Consider the following 26,154-nt stretch of genomic DNA (forward strand, 5'->3'; position numbering starts at 1 on the left):
AATTTGGAATCCAGTGCAAGGATGAGCACTGAGAGTAGAATAAAAGTATAATAAAAATAATGTATTCTAGAATTAGTTTCTAAGAAAAGTCCATTAAATATTCATTATCAAAGAACATTGGTATAGCAGTATAAAAAGTATTAAATTGTTCTGGAGGGCAATTCTGGGAACTAAGAAAAAAAACCAGATTCTTATCTGAGTCAATCATTTTCAGAAAGCTAGAAATATTATCAGCAATTGACATGTTAAATGATTTTAGAAGCCAAAAACTACTAGATCTTTCCCATTTCTGAAAGATGCATAACATATCAACAAATGGAAAGAAATCTGGCTCGTCACACAGAGAGAAGGGTGATAAACGATTTTCATACTTTTTCAAATATCATAAATAACAAAAGGATTAGAGTAGTGGTGCTGAAATACAAGAATTCACCTCAACTTGGAATTCCACATTAATAAGGAGGCAGTTATAAGACTAAATGAAAAAATAATCTAAGTTTTGTTAAAATAAGCAGTATAAATAATTCTTTCCAACATTTGGGAATGGTTTATTTAAAATGATTTCAGAAGCACTATAAATATCATACCTGGAAATTTGTCCTTAGAAAATAATAAGAAAAATTATATATACAAATATACCCACTGCAATTACACGCAAGAGGCTAATAAATCAATGCGGTCATTATTAAACTACATAGTACTTGAGAAACATTTTACTCTTACATTTACTTTTTCAGACTGAGTTGTCTCTTCTACCACTTAAGAGCTGAAAATCCATTACATAATCACTTTGTATTGAATTTTCTTCATCCGAGTTTGTTTGAGATGAATGTGGGTTGCTTTTTCTTTTTGGGGGGCTGCTTTGCAAGAGCAGTTGTTTCCCTGTAAATAATTATCATGACAAAATAGAGTGTGTAAAAGGAAACGTAATGGCAGCCTGTAGGGTAAATGGAGCAGAGATGCAAACAACATTCATTTAATAAATGTATTTTTAAAAGTAAAATTAAAAACCAAAAAAATTACATAATAAGTCTATTTGAAACACTTTAGAAATTACATAAATCATTGCTTATTTGATTTTATAGGTATGTGTATATGTGGCAGAAAGCATGAACAAAAACTAGCGAGTTAGGAAAGCATACTTTTTCCTTTAATTTCTTTAAGGCTATATTTTTAACAAAGAAATGAAATTAGCATTTGTGTTTTTTAATTTTTACCACTCAAACATTGATGAGATTATTCCATGAAAACACAATTTTCTTCCCTTTATTAAAAGAAAATTACAAACACTGAGATTCTTTAATGTTTGTAGTTTACAAGGTCAAGTTCTTATGCTGGGTGGTTTCTCTCTAATTGAAGGACAGTTACAATGTATTTTAAAGAAATGATTTTAATTTTTTCAACCAAATCATAAAACTTTACATTTATTATTTTGTTTATAAAAGTTAATAGCAACAAAACTTTTGTGCTTAATAATAAATCTGAGGGGAGCCAAGGGCCAGAATTAAGTAAATATTCTAATGATGTTACATTTTATTTTTAATAGATTTAACAAAGTTCCCTTCTTGGAATATTATACTTTAATAATAAGTACAGAGAAATTATTTTTTACAGAAGTATGAGTTCTTTTTTATTTTACAATCACAATTTAAATATTAAATATGTTTAGATAATGAGAACTAAAGGTAGTATTTTAACTACCAAAAAAAACCTAGAAGTTTATAACTAATCATTCAACTGATACCATCTTTACCTTCTACTTTGGCTTTATTCATAGATGATAAGAAAACAAGTTTTATTTCTCCAACTCACAAACCATTTCTCAGTTTATAATAAATACAGAGAAAGACAGTATGCCTTCTAAAGTCTCAGATGAAAGTACAATTAAAATTTAGATCATCACTGAAATACTTGAAGAAAATGATTTCTGTTTACTGATATTCCTGCTGAAAACTTCTATTAATATTTAATTTAAATTTAATTAATTTAATTCTTTAACTGGGTACATTCAGACCTGAAATTTCTCATCTAGTATTAATGTTAGTAAATTATGACTTCCATTCCTGATGCTTCTTATCCAAGAATAAGTAAACCAAGTCTCTTTTATACCTTGTTAACAGTGCTTGAGATATTTGAATAGTGGCTATAAAATCTGCTAAGGTGCATCAGGGAATATTGATAGTGCAGTGGTTAAAAGTACAGACTCTGGAGTTAGACTACCTGTATTAGGATCCTGGCAACACCACCTACTGGTTGTGTGGCCTTGGACTTAACCTCTCTGAGCCTCAAGTTTCCTTATCTGTAGAATAGGATTGATATTACTACCTACTTCAAAGGGCTGGGGGGAGGATTAAATGAGGTAAATGTGTGATGTACTTAAATGTGATTGGCAAATAATGATGTCCATGGAAGTGTTAGCTACTATTATGATGTCAATGATCATATCATATGAACTAGAAGAATTTTTTCCTAGAAAAATGATTACTGTAACATGTGTATAACAAAATGCCCTTACTTACAAGCACACGCATCCACTCACACAAAAGCTATCCAACTAAGAGGAAATGGCCTTTTCCAAATGTTCCAGTTAATATTTTCTACTTACTCATCTTGACTATGTTTAAAATTTTAAATCATCTTAAATCATGCTGTTATAGGTGGCATTCATTGTGTTCAAATACACTGAATTTCAAATACAGTAATTAAGACAGTATGGTACTGGTGAAAGAACAATAGATCAGAAGAGGCAAGCAGATCAATAAAACAGAATAGGGAGCCCAGAAATAGACTCATATAAATACAGACAACTTATCTTTGACAAAGGAACAAAGGAAATGCAATAGGAAAAAAAAAAAAAGTTTCACATAGTGTTTGAACAACTGGACACCTACTTGTAAAGAAATGAATCTAGATACAGACTTCATACCCTTCACAAAAAATAACTCAAAATGGATCACAGACCTAAATGGAAAATGGAAAATTATAAAACTCCTACAACAGAGGAAAAAATCTAGATGACATTGGTTTTTATTAAATGCTTTTTATTAAAAAATATGAAAACAAAGGCACAGTTCATGAAAGAAAGCATTAATAGGCTGGATTTCATTAAAATTAAAATTTTATACTGAAAAAGACACTGATAGAAGGATGAAAAGACAAACCATAGACAGGAAGAAAATATTTTAAAACATATATCTAGTAACGGATTACTATCCAAAATACATAAATAACTCTTAAAACTCAACAATAAGAAAACAACTCAGTTTAAAAAATGAGTTAACGTTTGTTAGACCTGAACAAACACCTTAACAAGGACCTTAACACATATGTCATCAAAGAAGATATACAGATGGCAAATAAGCATATAAAAATGTGAAAGCCGCTCAATTGTGTCTGACTCTTTGCGATCCCATGGACAGTCCATGGAATTCTCCAGGCCAGAATACTGAAGTGGGTAGCCTATCCCTTCTCCAGTGGATCTTCCCGACCCAGGAATTGAACTGGCGTCTCCCGCATTGCAGGCGGATTCTTTACCAACTGAGCTATCAGGGAAGCCCTAAGCGTACAAAGATGCTCCATAATGGACGTCATCAGGGAAATGCAAATTAAAACAATAGGATACCATAACACACCTATCAGAATGGCCAAAATTCTGAACTCTGGCACTATCAGTGCTGGCAGAGAATACTAGTTACTCTCTTTCAGGGCTGGTAGGCATGTCTTCTACTTTGAAAGACAGTTTGGTGATTTCTTACAAAACTAAAATACATTTATTGTGTGATCTGGCAATCATGTTTCCTGGTATTCCTCAAAACAGCTGAAAACCAATGTCCACACAAAAACCTACACATGAATGTTTATAGCAGCTTTATTCATAATTGCCAAAACTCGGAAGCAATGTCCTTCGGTAGGTGAATAAACTGTGGTAAAATTCCATTCAGACAATGGAACATTATTCAGCACTAAAAAGAAATGACTTTCTCAAATAAAATAAATTAAGAAATAAGAAAATTAAAAGAAACTAGCTATCCAGCCATGTAAAAACATGGAGGAAACAAATGCATATTACTAAATGAAAGAAGCTAGTCTGAAAAGGCTACATGCTATATATTATTTTCAAAAAGGCAAAACTATGGAGACAATAAAAAGATCAGCTGTTGCCAAGGGTTAGTGGGAAGGGAAGGATAAATAGGTGGGGTACAGAGGATTTTAAGGTGGTGAAATTACTCAGTATGATACCAAACGGTGGGCAAATGTCAATATATACATTTGTCCAAACTCATAGAATATACAACACCAAGAGTGAAACCTAATGTAAATTATGGACTCTGGGTGATAATCTATCAGTATAAATTCATCAGGCTTCCCTGGTAGCTCAGCGGGTAAAGAATCCACCTGCCATGCAGGAGTAAGTAAGTAAAGTCGCTCAGTCGTGTCCGACTGTTTGCGACCCCATGGACTGTAGCCCACCAGGCTCCTCTGTCCATGGGATTTTCCAGGCAAGAGTACTGGAGTGGGTTGCCATTTCCTTCTCCGGGGGATCTTCCCGACCCAGGGATCAAACCCGGGTCTCCAGCATTGCAGACAGACGCTTTACCGTCTGAGCCACCAGGGAAGCACAGGAGACCCAGTTCAATTCCCGGGTCGGGAAGACTCTCTGGAGAAGAGACAGGCTCCCCACCTCGGTGTTCTTACCCAGAGAGTCCCCATGGACAGAGGAGCCTGGCAGGCTGCAGTCCACAGGGTCATGAGAATTGGATACGACTGACTGACTAAGCACACACAGCATAACTCCATCAGTTGTAAACACATGTTCCATCTAGTGGGAGATGTTGATAATGGGGTGGGGGGTGCCCTATGCATGTGTAGAGGCAGGAGGTATATGGGGAAATTCTGTATTTCTGTACCTTCCATTCAGTTGTGCTGTGAACCTAAAACCGACCTTAAAAATGAAGTTGTTATTTATAGTAATTTAAAAATAAGTGGATAAAAAGTTTAGTGTTTATTTTGTTTAATATATATCTTTGATTTTAGAGTCAGATCTTTTCAGTCTTGATTTGTTGCTGCTTCATATACTTCAATCATTCTATATTACTTGAAAGATGCCTTGAGAAAACTATCATCATTGAATTTTCAACTATTCGTGGACTAGTATAAAGGGACTATAAATGTCTAAAGTGAAAGTGAAAGAAAGTGAAAAGAAAAAAAAACAAAATTAAAAAAAAAAGAAAGTGAAGTCACTCAGTCGTGTCCGACTGTTTGCGACCCCGTGGACTGTAGCCTACTAAGCTCCTCCGACCATGGGATTCTCCAGGCAAGAATACTGGAGTGGGTTTCCATTTCCTTCTCCAGGGGATCTTCCCGACCCAGGGATCAAACCCTGGTCTCCCGCATTGAGGCAGACGCTTTAACCTCTGAGCCACCAGGGAAGCCCCAACAAATGTCTAAAGAGTAAGTCAAATAATAAAGACCTTAAAAAAAAACGAAAAGAAAAAATAAAGACCTTCATGTTGATGTACAGCACAAACCAACGTAACATTGTAAAGTAATCATCCTCCAATTAACAATAAGTTTTTTAAAAAAAGAAAATAAAGACCTAAGAATTTCAATGCTTGGTTCCTACTCTCAGCTCTGCCATTTAATAGGTAATTTAGGCAAGTCATTTATTTCTCTGAATTCCTAACTTATGAAAGTTACTGTGAGAATCAGATAATATACATGAAAGCACTAAAATTTATACAATGGCCTATATTTATAAATAGTTTTCATTATTTTAAGCTACACAAACTATTCTGCTACTACTTGGAGGTGTACTCACTAATCGTCTCTCTTCACTGAGGAAATTTACTTAGTATAAAGCATTAGAGTAACTACCAGAATCATCCCCAAAGAACTCAGGCATCCTCTAAGATCATGCCCCTTACCATGTTCCCTTTTCAGACCTTTATCTCTGAATTTTAGACTCTTAATCAATGTTTTTTAAAAAAAACTATTCTATGTCTTCCCTTTAATAATTATATGTTAACAGTATATCAAACACTATGTACTTTCTCATGTGTAATCTAATGGACACAGGCATACACATCTGATATTAAAACTTGTGATCATATTTCAAAGAGCTTTTCAATAATTATCAATCTAATAGTGATTTAAGATATTTTTAACAATAGTTAAACAGACACTGTTCCAATATTAATATAAACTTAGTATTATTGGGCTTCCCAGGTGGCACTAGAGATAAAAGAACCTGCCTGCCAATGCAGTAGACATTAGAAACTCAGGTGATCCCTGGGTTTGGAAGATGCCCTGGAGGAGGGCATGGCAACCTACTCAGGTATTCTTGCCTGAAGAGTCCCACGGGCAGAGGAGCCTGGCAGGCTACAGTCCACGGGGTCACAGAGAGTCGGACACGACTGAAGAAACAGCAGGCGCGCGAGGAGAATGCTAGGCTGTGTCTGTTCTAATATTTGGCCCTTGTTTTAGATAATACCTAAATAAATACATATAATCAAGCTACTGGCCATCTAATATATTTTACCTCTGCATTTTATACTTTCCTAAAATGCCTTCAAGCACTGAGGCATCATTATCATAGATGTCTTACAGCAAATTGCTTGTGAGTTTGAAATTTGGATTCTATAGTCTCATTCTTGTGGAATGAGCATAAGTTATAATACCTAAAAATTCTGTCATGGTTACAAATGTAACTTTAGGAAAAAATTAAAATATTTTGAAAGGATTCATTTCTTACTACATCCATGTTACAAAACAGAAAATGCAAACTAAAAGCAAGTATCTTTAAGACATTAAACAACCATCTACTTAAAATTAAATTGTTCTAGAAACCCTGTTTTGTTTTGTTTTTAACAACTCTAAATGTCCTTTGGGTAATTACAGTAATTTGGACTCATACTGGAATTAGGTAGCCAATAGGAGTATTTGAGTGCCCATTTTATAGTATCTGATGGGTACTATACTTGTTTTCAAGGATGGATGTGGGACTTCCCTAGTGCTCAGGTGGTTAAGAATCTGCCTGCCAATGCAAGTGACACCGTTTTGATCCCTGGTCTGGGGAAGATTCCACATGCCAGTGTGCTTAAGCCCATGTGCCCTAGAGCCTGTGCTTGGCAAAGAGAAGCTATTGCAGTGAGACACCCACACACGGAAACTAGAGAGTAGTCCTTGCTCACTGCAACCAGAGAAAACCCAAGTTCAGCAATGAATACCCAGTGCAACCAAAAATAAATTAATTTTTAAAATCTAAGATTATAAAACAATAAATAAAAATTATACTAACAATTTGGCACTAAAAGGTAGGTAGTGGCTTGGCTAGAGGAAAAGCAGCAAGCCTGGGTATCATACTTTAAAAGATATAATGCTTTCAGAAGCTAACGGGCTGGTAAGGAATTCTTAATGACCTCTTCAATTGTTACTAAGAAGAGATGTATTCAGCTCTTATCATCCTTTCCATTTCCATTCCCTATGTACAAATCCATACATATCTCAAGTCTACATCTAGCAATCAAATAAAATAGTTTGATACAAAGACCATAAACAATTAAGAGTTAAATGGTGTTATGTAACTAAAATATTAAAAAGCACAGACATTACTTTACCAACAAAGGTCAGTCTTGTCAAGGCTATGTTTTTTCCAGTGGTCATGTATGGATGTGAGAGTTGGACTGTGAAGAAGGCTGAGCACCGAACAATTGATGCTTTTGAACTGTGGTGTTGGAGAAGACTCTTGAGAGTCCCTTGGACTGCAAGGAGATCCAACCAGTCCATCCTAAAGGAGATCAGTCCTGGGTGTTCATTGGAAGGACTGATGCTGAAGCTGACTCCAGTACTTTGGCCACCTCATGCAAAGAGTTGACTCACTGGAAAAGACCCTGATGCTGGGAGGGATTGGGGGCAGGAGGAGAAGAGGACGACAGAGTATGAGATGGCTGGATGGCATCACTGACTCAATGGACAGGAGTTTGAGTAAACTCCGGGAGTTGGTGATGGACAGTGAGGCCTGGCGTGCTGCGATTCATGGGGTTGCAAAGGGTCGGACGCGACTAAGCGACTGAACTGAACTGAACTGAACTGAACTAAAACAGGAGTAAAGGGGCCATTGAGGCATAGAAGAAAGAGCATCAGATTTGGAATGAGAGAATTTGGTTCCTAAAATTATTCATCAGATTAAATCATAAGATTTAGGAAGGCTCAGTTTAAGAAGCTGACACAAAGAAGTTATAATCAGATTGCTGAGAAAGTTTTAAATGTCAATTTTTTTACCTAATGACTACTCCTTTATGTTTCAAAAAGTGCTAATTCCATAGGTGTTTGAAATAAACTTTGGGCTTCCCTTGTGGCTCAGCTGGTAAAGAATCCACCTGCAATGCGGGAGACCTGGGTTTGATCCCTGGGTTGGGAAGATCCCCTCACTCCAGTATTCTGGCCTGGAAAATTCCATGGACTGTATGGTCCATGGGGTTGCAGAGTTGGACAGGACTGAGAAACCTTCACTTTCACTTTGAAATAAACTATTTGAAACCTTGTTTCATATCTTAAGTGTCAATTTACTTTGAAGCTAGTGAAGTGACTTTTTTAGTTCTCTTAGTAAGCTAGTGAAATTATCTTAGTTCTCTTACTAAGGTAAAAAGTTTCATTAATATTTGTAAGCTTCCAAAAACACCAGGAAAAGATGTCAAACTAAGACTAAAAGTTTGATAGGAAGGAGAGACTTATCAATAATAATTCTCCTTGGACTACTGTCTTTGCCACCTAAATTTCCCAGTATTTTAATCACCATAGTTATATTAGTAATCCCCAAGTTCTCAAATTTTGATTTTTCCAAGTTTTGATTCCATCATTGCTTGATTTTTTTACAATAGTTTCCCCAGCACAAAGCACTATAACAGAATGTATCCATTCAATTTTATGACTTTAATAGTCTTTACCCAAAAAAAGACAATAAAATTTTTAAAAAATGAGTATACACCCTTTAAAAAATAAATAAAATGGCTTTAATGTTCATTTAAAAAATAGTAGTGTTATCTGGAGACACTCAGGTATAAGAAATATTCCACACTTTTCAAGAAAGCATTTCCCTTTGGGGAATATAGAATTGATTTTATTCTGTGGTGATACTAAAATGTTTCATATGAAAATAGCCCAATAATAACTTGCCCTTCTTTCCAACCCTCTTTTACAAAAAGTCACTGAAAAACTTACCACAGGGCTAGTGAATAGACAGTGGGCTAATCTCATACTTTCCTAACATTTTAGAATTAAAGAGTTCTGGGACTTCCCTGGTGGTCTAGTGATTAGGACTATGAACTTCGACTGCACGGAGCATGGGTTCAATCCCTGGTTGAGGAACTGAGATCCCACTTGCCACACAGTGCAGTCAAAAATTACAAAAAGAAGAATCAAAGTGTTCTGTACAGTATTTTTTAATACTGAATCAGAAAGTAAAAACAAAGCTATAGAGAATTTCTAGGTCACTTTAAATGAGTCTTGTAAACTGGTATTTGATTATGTTGAAAGATCACATAATTTACAGCAGTGCTGTCCAGCAGTGAGCTACAAATAGAGTGAGTTACAAATGAAAGCCACATATGTAAATAAAAATTTTATAATCCACATTTTAATAAAAGAAATGTGAAATTTTAATAATATATTTTAACTCAATAAATCTAAGATATACATTACAACATGTCAATATAAAAATTATCAATAAGATATTTTACAATTCTTTTTTGTTGTACTAAGTCTTCAGAATAATCCAATGTGAATTTTACATTTATACAATATCTCAATTCAGAGAGCCACATTTCAGGTACTTTGCTTCACGTGGCTAGTGGCTACCATATTAGACAGTGTAGATCTAGAGGTTTCTTCTAATTACCAGTGCTATGATCCAACTTTTCAGAAACCTTAAGCTATAAACTTAAGTATATCATGTATACACATCTCTTACACGCACATTGGGGGAAAACAAAATCTTAACAGGGGAATACTAAAGAGAAGTTCATTTTGGAGAATTCCCTAGTGGTCCAGTGGTTAGGACTCTGTGCTTGGGGAACTAAGATTCCACAAGCCACACTGCATGGCCAAATAAAATTTTAAAATAAAAGTTTATTTTTACTTATAAAATAGTATCTCAGTGCTGACTTCAGTTGTACATTAATTGGCATAACACAGAGAAGATTATTATAGCCCTTGCCGTAGGAAACATGCATATTCATAAAGCATTTTACATTTTTAAAAAAGATAGGAAGGGAATTCCCTGGAATTCCAGTGGTTAGGAGTCTGAGCTTTTACTGCTGAGGACCCAGGTTCGTGGTTGGGAAAGTAGGATCCCACAAGCCACTTGGCATGGCCAAAAAAAAAAAGATAAATATGTGAAGTGATGGATGTACCAATTAGAGGGGAGCAAAAGTAATCCTTTCACAATGTATACATATCAAATTTTAACAATGTACACTTGAAACATCTTACAATATTGTCAATTATATCTCAATAAAGTCAAAAAACAAAGCATCTCATTTTTCATCTACAAAAGCCTTTTTTTGTGAGGATTTTTTCAAAGTAATACTTTACTTTTAGGATAAAGTAGGGGGAATTGTTCTGTTTACACATGCTCCCTCAATATATGCTTTCACAATTTTAAAAGTGAAAGCAACACTGGGAGATGAGGAATTTACGTGATTTTCACTTTATTCTTTTCTGAAGTTTCTCCTCTCACAGGTAGCTAGGGAAGGCATCATCGTCACCTGGAAAACTTAATTGGCTGGTCAGACAGTAGTCTGTGAAAAAGTGAAACCAACACCTCCTCAGGGTAAGACAAGCACCAGAGAGAGAGGAAAAAAAAAATGATTGCAGCACAAAGGTAAGGCAGGAAAGGGGAGGATAAGCTGCTGTTTTGCCAACTATTAGACTCTGGCAAGACTGCAATAAGCTGATTATTTAGCAAGTTTGTTTAGCTCTCCAACTGTTTATAACTCAATAAAATGATTTATTTTACATTTAAAACAGTACCTAACCTTAACTATGAAATATCTTTATGTGCTGCATCTGTAAAGGCATAAATAATTAAACCACTGCCACTGTGGAAACTAAAATATGATTCAAAGACTTCACTGAAACCCAGCAAATAGTACTAAGACATGTATAAAATAAGCCAACCTGTTCTATAGTATTCACCAACTGCTATAAAATTAGGCCATTGACTGCCTAACTCCAAATACAATGAGCCCAAAGTACTGTAATTGCTTAAAGGAAGAGAAAGAAGTAGGATTTCAAGAATAATTTAATTTTAAACGGATTGGATTTAATGTTTCAGTTTTTAATATTTTAAAATATAGCCTTTTTATTTTCTAGGCTAAAGCAGCAAGTTAAGGCAACTGTTCAGTTCAGCTCAAGTCACTCAGTCTTGGCAACTCTTTGCGACCCCAGGGACTGCAGCACGCCAGGCTTCCCAGTCCATCACCAACTCCCAGAGCCTACTCTGGCAACAGTTACTGAAATCAAAACAATTTTAAGTCATGATCCCTCCCTTACAATATAAACATAAAATAGTATGTACTGTCTATTGCTGCTTTCCCCATACAGGGGCAGAGTTGAGTGGCTGTAGCAGAGACTGTGGCCCATAAAGCCTAAAAACTTACTGTTTGACCCTAAAGAGAAAATGTTTGCCAACCCCTGCATTATAGAAATCATTGTTCGACTGGAGGCAGAGGGCAAACTAAAACAGCAGTGAACACAATAAAATCCTATTAAATCTAGTAAATTTTAAAAAATAACATAGTTTTCACTATAAACACTTGGCTTATAAAATGTCAGCCTGGCTGATGGTAAAATAAAACTTGTAAACTAAAATTCTCAACCTGGGCATGTTTGCTAAAGGGAATATATAAGAAAACTTAGGATAGTGAGGTGAGATGTTTATCAAAAGAGGGGCATGTATTTTAGAAGTTTCACAATACTTTAATAATCATACCTCTATATTATCCAGTTTGATCATCTAACTCATCAATCTTAGCCATAAATGAAAAGTCAAATTTATGCTATCTCATTATTTACCATAGTTACATTCTACAAACTTGCATGAACACTGAATTAGCAAATACTGAATCATTGCCCCTAAGAGAAATGCTGCATTAAGTCAATTCATCAACACATAACCTTTTTTCACGTGTGTTCCTGTATAAAGACTGTTTATTACAAAACTGAACTCATGGTCAAATAGCACTTTAACTCCTATGTGAATGAAGCTTATTTTAACACATGTATTCCCTCCATTAGGCACATCAAAGCTTTCTTGTGCTTACTGGGAACATCAGATAGCACTTCAGTATGACACTGAAATATCTCTTTAAACAGTAAAATTTTTTTTAAAAAGCCCAAAAATGCAAAAATGCACTAAATACACTACAAAGACTTCTTCATGAGAGCTGAAATAAGGCTAAGCAACACCTTATTGGAAATCAGCTGTGAACATAAGACTCAAATTTTTTTTGCTGCTCTGCGCATGCACATGCAAATGTCCAGGAAAGCAACCTGAGTACTAACTTCAGGGTTATAAATAAATTTTAGTGAGTGCTCAAATTGCAAGAATTGGTGGATAATGAAGGATCAACTGTGTAATGATGTACTACTACTGATAATCTAAATTATGATCAGTTAAAAATTATTTTTAAGCAACAGCAAAATGAATACCACATAATCACCCAAAGTAATGTCTTGGAAGTAATATTTCTTTAGTATGTATAAATCAAATGATGTGTATGTGTGTGTGTGTTTTCCTCTTCTCCACACTCAGCTTAGTACTGCTTTGAGATTCAATCTCTAATTGAGCAAATCAGACTCCCAACTTGGGTTAGGTTCCTCTGACCACAAGTTCCCACATTTTTCTCAGTATCTCTATCGCTTACCACAACTATGTAACCATCTGTTTGCCAATACCCTACTCACTGGCTTGTAGCCTCCCTACGGTGTGGTTTTTTTTGTTGTTTTTTTTTAAGAACATTTTCCTAGTATAAGGCCTTACTATACATTGCTGTTCGATTAACTTCTACTGAGCAAACTATTCAATGAAATGAGAAATTATAAGGACCTAAAGTATGAAGTCATTGGAAGGACTGATGCTAAAGCTGAAACTCCAATACTTTGGCCACCTCATGCGAAGAGTTGACTCACTGGAAAAGACCCTGATGCTGGGAGGGATTGGGGGCAGGAAGAGAAGGGGACGACAGAGGATGAGATGGCTGGATGGCATTACCGACTCGATGGACATGAGTTTGAGTAAACTCCGGGAGTTGGTGATGGACAGGGAGGCCTGGCGTGCTGCGATTCATGGGGTCGCAAAGAGTCGGACATGACAGAGCGACTGAACTGAACTGAACTGAAAGTATGAAGACTATGATATAAAAAGACAAGTGGGTAAATCTGATAGAGGTAGAATACACACAATTTACCAACCAACTTTATATGGGGAATTTGGAAAGATTTTAGATTGCCCTGGATTCTTCTTCTTCTTTTTGGCCATGTGGCTTGCAGTATCTTCCCCAACCAGGGATTGAACCCGGGCACCATCTGTGAAAGCCCGGAATCATAACCATTAGGCCAAAGATGTGCAATGTTGGGCTACCAATGAAAGTATAGAATATAGGAAGAGTAGATTTGAAGAAATAGACGAGTTGCATTTAGTTGCCTATAACCCCTTCATCTATGCTACTTCTATACTTGGAAAATTGTATTGCCTGATAAAACTGCATTCCTAAGTACTAGCTATGTTGGAATAACTTGTTCCAACTATAATGTAAGATCATACAGGGCAAAGTTTATTTACTTTTTGATTCCCCAAAACCTGGCACAACAATATTTAATTGAATTTAATGTGGATGAAGATGTCCAGGAGACAGCTGGATATTCTAAACAGGCTTTTAGGAAAGAAGTCTTCGCTGGAGATAAAGATTTAGAAAAGATCATAACACAGGTGGTATTTTAAAAAAGATTAAAAGAATCACATTTGAGGGACTTCCCTGGTGGTCTTTGGTTAAGACTCCCCCTTCCAATGTGTGTGTGTGTTGGGGGGGGGGGGGTACAGGTTCGATCCCTGGTCAGGGAGCTGATTCCACATGCCTCATGGCCAAAAAGCAAAACGTAAGACCGAAGCAATACTGTAACAAATTCAATAAAGAGTTTAAAAATGGCCCACACCAAAACAATCTTTAAAAAAAAAAAAAAAAAGAATAACATTTGAAAGAATCAAAGACAGAATGCTTTGGGATACCAGTATTTAGGAGACACATCAATAAAGAGGAGAAAATGAAAAATACTAAGAAGTCACACTCAGTGATCAACCAGGTGAGAGTGGTATGGCAGACAGGACTGATTATGAACCAAACAGCCATTCCTATCTTCTTCCTGGAAAACAGATATCTAGTTTCCACCAGAGTAATGAACTCAAGGAAGGTTGATGCCTCCCCCTGGCTTCTGAGGAATGACTAGTGGTTAGTCTAAATGTAATCACATTTCCTTTTGCCAGTGACTGATGCACAGGTGGCCAATGAGACGCAAGGGAAATACTCTGGGGGAGATTCTCTTCCCTATAAGAGATACCTACCCAAGAGAAAACGCAGCATTGCCTTTCTGCTTTGGGATAATCAAAATATTGTGCCTGTTATCTTACAACCCTGAAAGTAAACATCTGTGACACAGTGAGAATGTTAGAGTAAAAAGAAAGCAAGAGGCTGGGTTGCATCCCTGAACCAATATTGGAACCATCTATCATTGGCCTTATTGTTAGAGAAATTCTGTTACTTGGAGCTGAAAGCATCTTGATATCACTTGATATGACTGGTGTCCCAAAACCAAAAGGAGGACAGTGTTTCATGAAGGATACAGAAAAGTCAAGAAGGGTGACAGAAAAGTACCCACAAGAGTGAGAATGATTTTGGTTTCAGTAATAATAACTAATCATAGTAAGCACTCAGTGATTAATTATGTGCAAGAATTATTCTAAAAACTTTAATACATATGAACTAAATAATAAGAGAGATATGAAAATGAAATAGTAAATTTACGCTTTTAAAGATAATCATCTGAGGGAAGAAGAGAGAGTTGTAATAAAGTAGGGATAAGGAAGGTTTGGGGCTTCCCAGGTGGCACAGAACACGCCTGCCAATGCAGATATAAGAGATGTGGGTTCAGTCCCTGCCTTGGGAAGATATGCTGAAGGAGGGCATGGCAACCCACTCCAGTATTCTTGTCTGGAGAATCCCTTGGATAGAGGAACCCGGCAGGCTACAGTCCACTGGGTGACAAAAAGTAAGACACAACTGAAGCAACTTAGCAGCAACAGCAGCAAGTAAGTTAATTTTAAGACAGTCAAGAGAGGAAAAAAAAAAAACAGGAAAATGAGATATATAAAAATACATACAAATACATAAGAAAAGAAATACTTGCTTAAGTAAAGTCTCAGAGGAGATAGGAAGGTTTGAAATAGAGGAAATTGGAGCAACTCAGAAATAAAGCTCTGAGATTAAGAGAAAATAAATAAGGAAAAAATTATAAATCTGATTAGAACATCCACAACCAAGGAGCTGAGACTAAAAGTAGGGCATTTGATGCAGAATGATGGTTTGACACAGCAGTCATGGGAACTAGGAAGGAAACTGACCAGAAACATGTAAAGGATTACTAAGTCTCACTGAGGACCCAGCCAAAACCAGAAACCATAAGATCAATCAACATATTTTATTCATTTCTTCATAAACATTTTAAGGATTTTCCATATGCCAAGGCACTTTCCTAGGTGTTGGGGATAAACTGAGAACAAAAATTCCTGCCTCATGTACTTTACATTCTAATGAAGATATAATTTTAAAATATTTTTTAAAATACTATATGGAATATTAGATGGTGGTAGGTACTAAAGAAAATAAAGTGGAAAAGGGAAATAAGAAAATTTAAATTTTAGATGGGGTGGCCAGAAATGGCTTCACCAAGAAAATAACATTTGCACTCTGACCTGAAAGAAGTAAAGGGGAAAGCAATATAAATATGGGGGGTAGAACAAATATGGTAGAGGGAAATTTCAAGTACAAAAGCTTAGAAGTGAGGGAATGCCAGGCATCTTTGAGGCTTGATTATTTAAGAATGGTGGGGTAGGGGATTTCCCTGGTGGTCCAGTGGTTGAGAATCCATTGACAAATGGGGAAGACAAGGGCTTGATCCCTGATCCGGGAAGATCCCACATGCTACAGAGCAACTAAGCCTGTGAGCCACAGCTACTGGGCCTGTGCGCCTAAAGCCTGTGCTCTGCAACAAGAGATAAGCCATCGCAATGAGAAGTCCACACACCACAACTAGAAAGTAGCCCCCACTCACCACTAGAGAAAGTTTGCTTGCAGCAATGAAGACCAGTACAGCCAAAAATAAATTAAAAAATAATAAGGGGGTAGGAGTGGTGAAGGAGTTGGGAAATGGTCAGAGAAATAACAGATGCCTAGATGGTGTTGAGCCTTGCACTGAGGGAAAGTAAGAAGCCATTGAAGAGTTTTATGCAGAAAAATGATGGGATTACTCAGGCTTCTAGAATGTAGAAGGACAGTAGGCAAGGATGGAAGAAGACCAGTTAAGAATGTATTGCAATAATAGCTCAAGTGATTTAGTCCATGATATAGTAGTGAAGGTCCTATTTTATTTATTTTAGAAGTAGAGTCAGGATCTTCTGGTGACTCAGATGTGGAATGTAAGAGAAATCAATAATGACTCCAAGGTTTTTCAGCTTCAGTAAATTAAAAGAACAGAATTGTTATTTACTAAAATAGTAAGATAGAAGAGCTAGCTGAGGAAATTGGAGAGTTCAGTATCGGACATGTTAAGCTTAAGATGCCAGTTAAACATATAAATGGTAATGTCTAATAGGCTATTGGATATGAGTTTGATATTCATAGAGGCAGTACAGAGGGAAGACAAAAAAATCAGTAGAAGTGAACTTTAAAACTGCAAGACTAAGCAGATTATACTAGAGTGAATGGAATGTAGAGTGCAAAAAGAAAAAAAAAAGGGTCCGAGTCACAGATTTACAAACATAGTACTAACAATAACTATTACTAATAAGTTAGGGTTTCTCTCAGCCTCAGAAGATGAATCTCAATTATTCAAAGCCAAGTATGATACCTGCTAGAGTAAACCAGTGATTCCGCTCTGATCAGCACAAGGTTAATCAGTCGGCATCCAGAAGGAGGTGGAGGTAGTAGAACGGTCTCCTTGCTTTTATTATTTTAAAAAATTTTACTGGAATATAGTTACTTTACAATATTGTATTCGTTTCTGTTCAGCAAAGTCAATCAGGTATTTTGTTGTTGTTCAGTCACCAAGTGGTGTCCAACTCTTTGCAACCAGTGGACTGGCGCACGCCAGTCTTCCCTGTCCCCCATCTCCCAGAGTTGGAGAGCTATACACATATGTACATGTATATTCCGTTTTTGGATTTCCTTCCCATTTAGGTCACTACAGAGCACTGCGTAGAGTTCCCTGTGCTACACAGTAGGTTCTCATTACTTATCTACTTTATACATGGTATCAATAGTGTACACAGGTCAATCCCAATCTCCCAATTCATCCATCCCCTCTTCTCCCCCTTGGTATCCATCCATATGTTTGTTCTCTGTATCTGCGTCTCTACCTCTGCTTTGTAATTAAGATCATCCATACCAATTTTTTCAACAGTTTCCTTGTTTTAAAGAGAAGAAACTTTTTTCCACTTTACAATCATGCTTGCATAACATTGAGAACTGTGACAACCATTATGCAATCATTAGGTGCACTGAGACAAATGCTGAGGATGGCAGAGGGCAAAAATGAAAAAAAAAGAAAAATATATGGATACCTCATATATTATTGAGCTGCTAAATCAACCAGCCCAAGAGTAACTCTACATCTAAATTTTTTAGTTATTATTTAGTAAGGGTTTTCATTACTTACAGGCAATTGTATATGGTACCATAATCTCATTTAATTTTCATAACAATCCTTAGAGCACAAAGAACAAAATGAGACTCAGATAAGATTAAACATGGCCAGGTTAAATAACTTGACACATAGGTAGCAAATGATGAATTGAAGCTTATCTAATTCCAAAGTCTTTTTCAAGTGATTTAGAGTGGATTTTATTTTATTTATTTATTTATTTATTTTAGAGTGGATTTTAAACAGTGGGCATAACTGAAAGACAAAGGGGAATGGGAGTTGGGAACTCCTGGACTGGCAAATAAGACCAGGAAGTAACAGAGACTGAAAAAAAGGGAAGTGTGAAAAGACAAGAAGAACAGAAAGAGTGTTAGTGAAGAGTCTAAAACAGTAAATCTTTTTAAGAGAATACTGGAATGGAAGGCTTTTATTGTTTGAGTGGTCTGGATGAAGATTAATTGCAGACTGTACTCACAGACTGTAGCTATGAGTAGGAGGAAACTGCATTCTGAGTGATCAAGGATTGAGTTATTAATATTTACTAGCATCTACTATGTGACGCATTATTTTCTGTACTTGGGATTCAGTGATGACTAGAGCCTGTGGAGCTGACACTATGGTATGAAACACTGACAGCAAACAACCAACTAGAACTTTGGTGTGTACCGAGTCTGGGGCCCACAGTCAGAGGCACTCAGTGGTATCTGATTTTTTATGAAGTTCCTTGGCTTGCAACCGAGGCCTTTACTCAGAATTACAAACAGGACATTTTACTCAGGGTTACAAACAGAAAAACCTCTACCTCTGTTTCTTTGACTATCTAAAGCGTTTGACTGTGTAGATCAAAAGAAACTGTGGAAAGCTCTTAAAGAGATGGGAATACCAGGCCATTTTACCTGTCTCCTCAGAAACCTGTACGCGGGTCAAGAAGCAACAGTTAGAACACTGTATGGAACAACTGGACTGGTTCAGGATTGAGAAAGGAGTATGACAGGGCTGTCTGCTGTCACCCCGTTAATTTGACCTATATGCAGAGCACATTATGAGAAATGCTGGGCTGATGAGTTTCAAGCAGGCATCAAGACAGACGGGAAAAACAAGAACCTAACATGTGGATGATACGTGAAATCATAAGACAACTGCTTCTTGGCAGGAAAGCTATGACAAACCTAGACGGTGTGTTGAAAAGCAGAGACATCACTCTGCCAACAAAGGTCCATATAGTCAAGGCTATGGTCTTCTCAGTGGTCACATATGGTTGTGAGAGCTGGACCATAAAGGAGGCAGAGCACCAAAGAATTGATACCTTCGAACTGTGATACTGGAGAAGATTCCTGAGAGTCCCTTGGACAGCAAGATTAAACAGGTCAATCTTAAGGGAAATTAACCCTGAATACTCATTTCAAGGACTGATGCTGAAGCTGAAGCTCCAGTATTTTGGTCACCTGATGCAAAGAGCCAACTCATTGGAAAAGTCCCTGATGATGGCAAAGACTGAGGGCAGAAGAGACTGTCAGAGAATGAAATGGCTGGATGGCATCACCAATGTAATGAACGTGAACTTTGGCAAATTTCGGGAGATGGGGAGGGGCAGGGAGGCCTGGCGTGCTGCAGTCCCTGGGATCGCAGAGCTGGACACGACTGGGCAACTGAACAACAACAAACAAAACACAAGAATTAAATGACAATCGGGATGACAAAGACTGGCAGTTATGTAATTTACTTCAAATAATTTTACATATACTAGGAAATCAGTATTTAAATAAACGAATGATCTGATCTTCTCCCATTCTGACTCTGCAATACATTGCTTAGTACACTACAGTCTATTCTTTTCCATTCCTTCCAAGTTTTTTTTCTTTCTTTTTTTCTTTTGGCTGCATCTCACTCTTATGGGATTGTAGTTCCCTGACCACAGATCTAACTCAGGCCCCCAGCAGTGAAGGCACCAAGTTTTAACCACTGCACAACCAGGGAATTCCCTTTTTCAGACTGATGTAAATAACTACCTAAAAACAAATACAGAGTCCTTCCAAAGTGATTCAAGGTTTCATTCAACATTCACTCATTAGAATAAGCTCCCTGAGGGTAAGGATATTTGTCTATTTAGTTCACTACTGTATCTCTGACACCTAGAACAATGCCCAGCATTTTCACTGAACTGAATAAATGAACAGATTAATAAGTAGCCACTAGATGCCAGGTATTATATTCATCTCAAAAGTAAATAAGACAGTTCCTGCCCTTAAAGAGTATACCATTTAAAGGTTCTAACTAAAATAAAATTTATTGATCTTTACTTATATCAGAGTATAGTTTAAAAAGCAAGTTGTTAAGACTCAAAGTAATTCTTTTTATCCTGGATAAAAGGAATTCACTGTAGACTTGATATGTTTTTAAATTTAGAAAATAAACTAGCATTCTATCTTGAAAAGTTAGTTATTTCTACCATTAGGTACAATAATTATATAATGTTATAAAGAATATTATGGTTAAGTCACAGGAAAATAGTAATTTCAGATACTTTTAAAAATTTTATTTCTTATTTTCCTTCTCCAGTCCTTTAAAGAACATTTTTTAAAAAATGAAGTGAGAATATCAGTTAATATGAAGCAACATAAAAGAACAAACAGAATCAGAAGACAAATTCCAAAGAGATCACTGCTATAAATAGAGATGTGGAAATGTCAGGACAGAGAAGCAAAGTTCCACTAAAAACAACAACAAAATTGTATGCCAAATGAGTTTTATATCTCATACCCACATATCTTCAGTTAAAGACTTCACTGGCAAAGATTCTCCATCTTCTAATTATCTTAAAAAGTAAATGTGAGTAAAGGCAGATGTCTTAATTTAAAAAACCAAGATGTTTTTGGGTCTGCACAGATTCTTCTTTCCCTTGTACCTAAAAAGCAGAAAACCTCTATCTGAAACTTAACCCAATCACTGCTGCTTCAAAAGAGAAGTTATTTCATGAAATAAGAAGCACTGGACTAGGAATCTAGTCTTGCAATTAATTCTGTCCCTTTGTACACAGCACTCAAGTAGTCAGGGTCACAATTTCCTCCACTGTAAAATGAAAGAAATAGACTAGATGATCCTCAACATCTTTCCAAGTTCTTAGAAAAAGCTGGAGTGAAGATGCTGTTCAGCACCACTTAGCCTCAAAGGGCCCCAACATTCATAATCATGTTCAACAATTTGTTTTTAGCTCTAGCTTGGCAGGAAGATTATAAAAATAATTATTACACATAAAACTCCATTCAATAAGAATTTAGGCTTAAAAAAAAAAAAAAAAAAAAAGAATTTAGGCTTCTACCAGCAGAAAAGTGTAAGCCAGATGGGGCAAGCCAAAGAATAAGATGCAGTCCTTGACCACAGCCCTCTCTTACACAGAGGGGAAACTAGAGAGGATAAGATCTCTGAATTCAGAACATTTACTACAGTCTAGCTGGGGGAACAAATTTTAATTCAGCCTCCTCATGCAAATACTTATTAAATACTTTTTTGTATAAAAGTCAGTTTTCAAACTATGATAAACTTAAGAATCTAAGATGCTTTTTTTTTTTTTGGCCATGCCCTGTGGCTTGTGGGATCTTAGTTCCCTACTCAGGTATTGAACAGGCCTCTGGCAGTGACAGTATCAAGTCCTAACCACTGGACTGACAGGGAATTTCCTTAAGATGCTTATTTTTTAAAATGTGTATTCCCCAAAAATATAATTCACTAGGTCCAGGTGGGGCTCAGGTATCCACATTTTTCAAAAAGCTGATAGGGTTTAGAAACAGAAAATGTTTCTAGAGCTTGAGTTCTCAAGATTATACGCCTGTAACGACCAAAGGGCAAATTGCAAGGCATTAAAAATAAGCAAAAGGCTGATGGAGCACATAGACTTTATATTTCAGTGGTTCTCTAGTGTGGGCTGCACTTTAAAAATCAACATTTTTACAGTTTTTACAGATACAGATATAGACCAGTTAAATCAGAGTCTCTGGGAGTGGTAGCTGGGGCTCAGCCCTAACATTTAAAAAAAATCTGTAATCAATTGCAGACAACCACTGAATTAAAGACAAGATCATTGGAATTGGTCCTGAAGAGTCTTACAGTCTACTTAGTGATGTGTACCACAAATACATAAACCCCTAGAACAATATATTTAAAAAATAACACAGCATCATCAAATATACAGGTATATATATATGTATATGTATACATATATATATACACATCCATACACACCATAAAGCACTATGTACTTTAGTAAGGTATATTACTAATCCACCAATGCAATCAGCCATACAGAAAAATAAGCTTCTATAACATACAACACATAGGTTCTTTAAACTCTGTAAGTAATCTAAATATTTTTATTACCTTACATTAAGAGCTGCCTTCCCATGAAGAATTTTAGCCTACATCTTGATAAGAACTTATGCAAATATTTTAAAAATCCAAGTAACAAATGACAACTTGTGACTCATACCCTAGAAATTACAGAGAGATACATTTCATTACTTTACTTTTTAATAGATTCTTCTTTTTTTTTCCAAGTCAGGCTGCCTAAGTTCAAATCTCAGCCCTAACATTTATTAACATGTGACCTTGGGCAAGTTAGTTAACTCATCTGTACCCCAGTAAAATGGAGATATTAATAGCACCTACCTCATAAAGCCATTGTACGGATAAATGAATTAAACATATGTAAAGCACTTAGAGGTGGCTTCCCAGGTAGCTCAGTGGTGAAGAATCTGCCTGCAATGCAGGAGACGCAGCAGACACGGGTTTGATCCCTAGACTGGGAAGATCCCCTGGAGGAGGGCATGGCAACCCACTCCAGTATTCTTGCCTGGAGAATCCCATGGAATGAGAAGCCTGGTGGACTACTGTCCATAGGATCACAAACAGTGGGGCGTGACTGAAGTGACTGACCATGCACCATGCAAAGCACTTAGAAGAGTGCCCAGAATATAGCACTTTAGAGCGTGCTATGGAGTAAAGACACAGGAAAAGAAATAGCCCTTACTATCATGAACCTTACAATCTAGTGAAATCCTAAGTAAACAATAAATGATATTACAGTATTATTACCATGACGTGGTACATCAGACCAAATAGGGATCCTTAAATTTTAGAGTTGTATACAGGTTTTTTGGAAAAATGGAAATTTTTTAAGAGACAACAGTGAAATAAGAGGTGAGGAAGTGTTCCTGACAAAGAAAAAGATATGGGTAAAGGCCCAGGGGCTCTGCAGTTAAGAATAGGTGGGAATGACAAGGATGGCAATAGGCTGGCTTTATGGCAAATTAATGGTCATCAGCAAAATCCTAGAAGATCTGTCAATCTGCTAACAGCCTTTCAATCAGGACACACTGTTAAATCTGACATCCAAATCAGAGAAGAAATTTCTAATAACTGAGGGTGAGATGATACTTCTGAAAGAGAAAACAAAAATCACTGTGTAAAAACAGATGACTTTTTTAAAACATTTTTTTTACTTTTCAAAAACAGATTATAAACTGCTCTCTCTTCTTAGTATGCTGGTAAAAGGAAGAAGTTACGTGACTTACCAAAGGGCACATGGGTTGGACTTGAATCTAGATCCTCTGGGACCAAGTCCAGAGTTCTTTTCACTATATGAAGCTGCCTCCAGTTTCAGACACTGGTCAAACTGTGGTTCTCCTCAAAGCTCCCAAGTTACCTTTGTGTTAACAGCTTTGTCCTTTAAAATAAAAGTATTTCCAGCTTCCATTCACACCTTAGTCTGAAACAGTATCCTACAAACTCAATCAGAAAGGATACACAAGTCATTAAGACCAATAATCAAACACCCTAAAACAACATTAACCATCAAATACCTTAAAATAACACTGTGGACCACTTACTTCAGTTTGAATTGGCCACTTTCTTCCTCATATCTAACCTGGACCCGTTGTGACTGTGCACTGACAAGGTACAGGCCTGGTTCAAATGACACAGAGAGTACAGGATGAAGTTATCAGATCCTTTTGGCTAAGAGTTGTTCGGATGTAGGTGATGGATAATAAAATTGAGGCAAGAAGTCTACAATTTTGCCACTCAAACACCTATCCAAAAAAGCCATAAAGGACTGTTTTTCTTCAGGAGCTATAAAAATCTGTTAATATTTCACACAGACTTAACAAATTCTATAGTGGAAAGACTTTTATAAGCTTAAAAACACTGAATGTTTCATTCTAAGCACAAAATATGAAATACTAACTTCTATGTTAAGACAGTGACTATAAAATATAATTTAGCTGAACAATTAGCCAATCTCTTAAAGCACAATAAACCAGTTTTAGATTATTAGCTATTATACACCCATTTTTAAGATGATTTACATCAGAAAGTGAAGTCGCTCAGTCATGTCCAACTCTTTGCAACCCCATGGACTGTAGCCTACCAGACTCCTCAGTCCATGGAATTTTCCAGGCAAGAGTACTGGAGTGGCTTGCCATTTCCTTCTCCAGGGGATCTTCCCAACCCAGGGATCAAACCCAGGTCTCCTGCATTGCAGGCAGACGCTTTACCATCTGAGCCACCAGGGAAGCCATCTGGAGTCACAAGCAAAGTACAAATGGGTTTGAAGACTGAGTGGATTCAGAACTAATTCACATATAACCAAATCAAAAGTTATTGGTTATAGTTTTCCACAATTCAGTTGCTATTTCAGGATCCTGGCTTTTACAAAAACTAAGATTTGAACATAGATGTTTAATCCAAAAAGTGTATAGAAGTGGCGTACCATGGATTATCCTTTCCTAATTATGAAATGCGCTGATGTGTGTTCAGTGGCTTAAGGTCACCCAGGTAGTTAGTGATGAATTGGAGATTTAAACTCAGATGTGCATGCTAAATCACTTCAGTAGTATCTGACTCTTTGCAACCTCATGGACTCTAGGCCGCCAGGCTCCTCTGTCCACAGGATTTTCCAGGCAAGTACACTGGAGTGGGATGACATTTCCTACTCCAGGGGATCTTCCCAACCAAGGGATAGAACCCATGTCTCCTGTGTCCTCTGCACTGGCAGGCGGATTCTTTGCCACTGTGCCACCTGGGAAGCCCGTTATGAAAAACCAGAAGACAAATTCTACATTTAATAATGCCAATTTCCATTTGATAGTATTTCCTGGTTTCTGAAGAGCTCACAGAGATATCTCATTTGAGGATACCAACACAGATTATAAGCCTTATGTAGATGAGAAATCTGAGCCACAGAGGCTAAGTTCACTTGACCAAGATCACAGAGTCAACTAAAATGTGGAAGTGGATTTTTTTCAATATTCATTCCTTCAACAAATATGTAAGCATACATGTTAGGGACTAGTCAATGGTAGAGACAGACAAGGTCCTTGCTATCCAGAAGTTAACATTCTAATAGAAGAGAGACAATAAACAAGTTAACACATACAACATAATACAATTTTCAATCAATTCTATAAAGAGAACATGGTAATTGGGGAGTGACTGCAAAATGGCACAACCAGAGGTCAGAGATGGTCTAAGATGACATCTAAGTTGAGATCCAAATGACGAGGACAATTCGTCCATGAGAAGGTCAGTAAGAACATCTGAATCAGGTAAAGAAAAATGCAAATATAAAACCCTAGAGGCAGGAATGATCTTGGGCAGCCAGGTGGCTCAAGTGGAATAAGGAACAGGAGAGTTTAGATAGTAGCCTGATTATATGGAGCCCATAGGCCATTCCAGGAGATAGGATTTAAAGTGCAGTAGGAAAGACATAGGTGAGACTATCTGACTGATGTTTTAAATAAAGTTTTTAAGCTCCTATATGAAGATACAATTATAATACAATCAGGTAGAGGCAACTTTGAGCTTCAAAAGTACTGTTCATGGTCTGTTTCTTGGAGACTCTTCCTGGAAAGTGGATGCACAGGTGCTTGTTACTTTTGAGAACTTACGTATATAATTATATACTTCGTTATACAAAATTTCATAATTTTTAAAAGTAAATTGAAGAGATGTAAGGGTAAAAGCAGAAAATCTATAATGCTACTATAACAGCCCAGGACTGTGGTGATGGTAATTCAGGAGCAATGGAGGCGAAAAGTAGTGGCATGTAGAATATACCGCTGAAGGATGGTAAATACGTCTTCTTGATGGAAAATCAGGGGCAGCTATTAAGGCTGACCAGTGGTCCTAACT

The 26,154-nt window shown here is 36.7% G+C and overlaps 1 long non-coding RNA gene across 2 annotated transcripts; it reads right to left on the reverse strand.

Moving 5' to 3' along the window:
- Positions 1-741: 741 nt before the first annotated feature.
- LOC133041158 (uncharacterized) lies at positions 742-24,176 on the reverse strand. Of its 2 annotated transcripts, XR_009689177.1 has the most exons (4): positions 23,853-24,176; positions 22,633-23,751; positions 22,345-22,454; positions 742-882 (listed from the first exon to the last, which is right to left on the reverse strand). It is a non-coding gene; the product is annotated as an uncharacterized LOC133041158 (long non-coding RNA). The 2 variants fall into 2 exon arrangements; XR_009689176.1 differs by having other exon boundaries at positions 22,633-24,176.
- Positions 24,177-26,154: the final 1,978 nt, after the last annotated feature.

Source organism: Dama dama, chromosome 20 (genome assembly GCF_033118175.1).
Source record: "Dama dama isolate Ldn47 chromosome 20, ASM3311817v1, whole genome shotgun sequence".
In the NCBI taxonomy this organism is placed as follows: domain Eukaryota; kingdom Metazoa; phylum Chordata; class Mammalia; order Artiodactyla; family Cervidae; genus Dama; species Dama dama.